This window comes from Lissotriton helveticus, chromosome 4_1, assembly GCF_964261635.1.
Source record: "Lissotriton helveticus chromosome 4_1, aLisHel1.1, whole genome shotgun sequence".
In the NCBI taxonomy this organism is placed as follows: domain Eukaryota; kingdom Metazoa; phylum Chordata; class Amphibia; order Caudata; family Salamandridae; genus Lissotriton; species Lissotriton helveticus.
In genome coordinates, this window is record NC_136063.1 from 603,032,057 (window position 1) to 603,036,522 (window position 4,466).

Sequence of the window (4,466 nt, forward strand, 5' to 3'; positions counted from 1 at the left end):
TTGACTCACAGCAACAGAAATATTTCTGTGCCCAATCCCTCCTGCATATAGGTGAGAGGATATATGCCATGGAGTTTGGGATCCTGAAATGTGTAAAACAAAGGGACACGCTAAAGGTCAGGCCACTACAACCTTTTCTATATTTTGCCCAAAGCCATGTGCTACGGTGAATTGTACATCCGAGCCAGGTGCGGTGCAGGATTTGGAATACAGATTTGGAGCACAGTGGAGTGAAAAAACACCAACTACACCCAAACCATGCAGGTTATGGCTGGGGCAAGTTGCAGTTATGCCTAGGCATAATTCAAATTAGGCCTGGATGGCTAGTGACAAAGGTTCATTGAGTTGGGGCACCCATACTTGTCTATTGGCTGGACTGGCCCTGAAAATGAAACCTCACTGTTGACTTTTTTGCCAGCACAAATTTGACAAGAAAATTGATGTACATTGTGAATCCTAACAAACCATTGCAGATGGGGTGCCACACTGCCACATACAGGATGTTCAGGCTGGCACCACCGGCCTGTGGGGATCGGACCTTCCAGGAAAAAGGCATGACTTAGACCACCTCCCACAGGGATTACTGAAGCTTTTCAACCTGTAGGAATCCCAGACTCCTCCTCTGTCTGATGCCAGCTTTCCCTGGGTCAGGAAGTTGGCCATGCTTAATGCCTGTGGCCCTGACCTGCAGGGTTCAAGCCTCCCAGGTGAAAGCAATGGCTTTGCCTGCCTGTCATGGGGAATTATGAGAGCTGTTCAGCCAGTCCAATGCCACCCTAAACCAGGATTTGCTTGTTGGCTGAGCCTTCACAGGGGTCTCATCCCTACTCCACAGCCTGGAAGGACACAAACATTCTTCACAGAATGCAAGCCCCATGCCCTGGGTAGGGACTGTCACCCAGTCCATTGGCTAGGAGAGTCCTGAGTCAGTACCTTTCAACTTCATGGTGCCTGATCCAGAGGAGCTAAGGAAAGTTAAGACCACAGCCATCTCTCTTTCTTCTAGGGCTTTTCTGTTAAGCTCCTGGACTGGAGACTGGGAAGACTCAGTCAGAATTAGCTGACCTGGGCAGCCCATCCCTCAACTGGTTGGCCAACACCCAACTGATCATCTGGTTGGGCAGCCACTAACTAGTCATCTGGTTGGCCAGTCCAGAGGTCAGATGACTCTGGCCAACCTGGAGTTCAGAGTGCCCAAGTGGTAGCCGAAGATGAAGCCAGTGTTCAGGATACTTTTTCCCTGAGACACCCAGGTGATGCCACTGGTGCCAGCTCTGGCCATCTGGTCATACTGCTGACTTGTGAGGGATTGTGCCCACATCCATGAACCTAGTGCACAGGGCAAGGGGGAAGGCCCCCATGCCACGAAGCACATGATGGAGATGGCTTTCCACAAACCCCATCTTTTCCACCGGCCTGGTGGCAGGGAACACTGGTACCCATGGGCTGAGACAAAAGTGTGAAGCAGAGGATGCCATTAAATAGACTGCAGCAAGGTAGCTGCTCTGCTACTTATAAAACCCTGGCCAAGAAGTTGTCTATGAATTATTTACCACTGAGTACCTCACGAACAAGCAGTGCACAAAGGGCAATGGATGCGGTCAAATATTATCCCAAAGTTATGGAAGTGACTTACCAAATCCCCTTACTTACATTGTTCCAACATGCCAGAGGCTGTTCCCCTTGGAGTACTGCTGTGAATATGGGTATGGTCCGGTGCAAGACTTATACCATCTGCCCTGGATGCTCAAGGTCCTCTCAGTGTTCACAAGACAACACTGGAACCACAACTCTTTCCAAGGCTCGGGCCTATCTCTCAGGAAAAACTAATTCCAGGGCGTTCTGCCCTTCACAAAGAAAAGAGAACTCTCCCAGCGGTTTGCACCGACTTCTCCATGTCCTTTGCGCTGCCACATTTTGGTCAGTCGAGGACAATGGACGTTATTGCCAGTCCCTTCTGAATGGCACTGGGCCATCTCTTAGGACTGACTGACCCATTTTCAATTGCTGTTCACATGGAACCCTTCTCCTCTTTGGCCTTCAAAGTTCCAGTTTGTATATTTACTACTACCACCAAGACCAGCACCCGCATGGCTAAACTGAGGCACTGGGCTTCCGTGCATACCGCAGTGACCCTCCTACCTTTTGTGGCTTAGCAACCCATGGCACTCAGCATAAGTGAGGGCTAGGTATAGGCCCAATACTCCAGCTCCATCCATTTTTACTGTAAGTTTCCTCAGCAGGTGAGTTGTCACACACTCCTTAGAAGAATCTGACTTGCATGGCCACCGTCCTGTCTATCACCACCAATGTTTTTTCAGGGGTCTGTTGAGTGTTGTTATCAGGCGTCCTAACCCGATATTTGGTTCATCGTGTATAGCCAGTTCTGCTTACTAAAACTGGCCCACTATGCACTGGGGGTTCTGGGTGCTAGCTATCCGGCGAGAAACAACTACTAGATGGTTTGATTAGTCTTTCACCCTTTGACCTGGGTCAGATGACTGATTTGCACATCAGAAGTGCTACAGACCCCTGCCAGAGTTTCCTCTGGCTTTGCCCTGCCAGGCATAGTTCACCATCTTTCATTTATTATCGCACATGCTCATCTCCCAGACAGAGTGGGCAAAATAACTGGTGATTATCCAGCTGTGTCACCATTGCAGAATCCCACCTCAGCTGGCACGTGCTGCCCACACCTGGCCCTCATCTTCAATTGGTCACATGGTTCTATCAACCCTCTGACTCACACATGCAGTTAGATTCCTTGGTCCATGTGTCAAATTAGGTGAGGTGGGTAATTAACATCACTGCAGACCCCTTGCGCCTGGCATGAGCTTTCCTGCCCAGAGGCATGATACAGTCAGAACTCACTGAGCACAGTCCACAACAGTCAACAGTTGTCCCAGGAGCAGGGGACCACATCCCCTACCCCAACCCAGTGCACCCTGAGAGGGAGCAGGGTGATTGCTAGTGGAGGGCATAGAAATGACCAATTACCCTTAGCCCCTCAGTCACGACAAAGATGCTGCCAGTTGGCTGTAACATTCTCCACCAGAGCGTACAGCCCCCTGCTACCCCGCAGCCTCCCCCCAACCAAGAGACAGTCGTGGCACACCACCCAGAAGTAAATGCACTCTGCAAGGGCTGGATGCACCCAAGAGACGTTTCCGCACAGACGTACACCCTTCCGGGTTGCTGACCTTCCTCTGCTAGGACTTCATGGACCCCACCCATTACCTTTCAATGTTTTCCCACCCTCTTGAGGTCTTTCTCCAAAGTTCTTTTCAACTTTCACTTACAGTACTTGTTGGCTATCAGTCTCCCACCTGTATTTAGCTTTAGATGGAGCTTACCACCCACTTGAGCTGCATTCCCAAGCAACTTTATGTCAAGAAGACCCAATCAAGGCATGCCGGGGGCCGCAACCACCCTAATAAACATCCCCAGGATGCGCCTCGATCAGAACGATTTGGGTTTTCTGAGTGATGCTGGGCAGTTGATCTTCTGTGCATCACATTTCTCACACCCATTGCAGGGTGGAGATTTGTCATTGTGTTCTTCACTCACTGTTCCTGACGGATTTCTATGTAGTTTCCTTTAGTCTGCTTAGGAATATACTTACTGTCAGTGGATTGCCACATCTGATCTAAGGTCACAGTCTTAGCTTGAGGTAGAAATAGCTCCAACAAGCAAAAAGCCAAGTGATACTCACTGGTTGCAGTGACTGGGACCTAGGTTCAATTTGAGACTGATCAACATGAAATGTGTTTCAAATACACCAACCAGGTTTGTCCTGTCAAATATTGTACCTTCTTACTTGCTTCTTTAAGTCCCAATCCACAACCGGAGTTAATTTCTAAAGTCCCCGGGACCTCAGGAAAGCTACTTAAGAACTCACAGGGTGTCAGCCAAAGGCCAACAGCAGGGTCCAGTCCATGTCAAGTTGCCACAGATCAGTTTGCACTTCCAAGAAAAGGCCTCTTGAAGCCTCCAAATCCTTGTTGCTTGAACAGCAGGTCAGCCTTATGACACTTGGAGTTAATTTGTTTTTCCTGGGCAGATTCATTCCTTCAGTGCTTCTCTCAGGTCACAGCAGTCAGGCTTAACGTAGAGGCATTGTGTAACATAGTAAAATTCCTACATCAGTTTGGAAGAATAGTGTAAGTGTAATAAAGAAAATTACATCAAAACAAATTACATCAAAGCAGCAGACACAGAGTTGTGAATTTTCATAAGCTTTTAGTGAAAAATAACATTTAAAAGATTGAAGCTCCTATTGTGGATATGTAGTCATGAGAGACCGGGGCAAAGTAAAAAGTTATGGCTGTCCGTAATGGAGCTCGGTTCAGAGACACAAAGTGGATTGGGCCTGGTCTAGACCAGTCCTCGGACTTAAAACATTTCAAAAAATGTCTGAGAATGAAAAGCACAGTAGGGCAAGGCAGCCAGCGGTGTACAAGGAGATG

At 48.5% G+C, this 4,466-nt stretch overlaps 1 pseudogene; it reads right to left on the reverse strand.

Moving 5' to 3' along the window:
• Positions 1 to 1,665: 1,665 nt before the first annotated feature.
• On the reverse strand, positions 1,666 to 3,632 carry LOC144829724 (28S ribosomal RNA; annotated as a pseudogene).
• Positions 3,633 to 4,466: the final 834 nt, after the last annotated feature.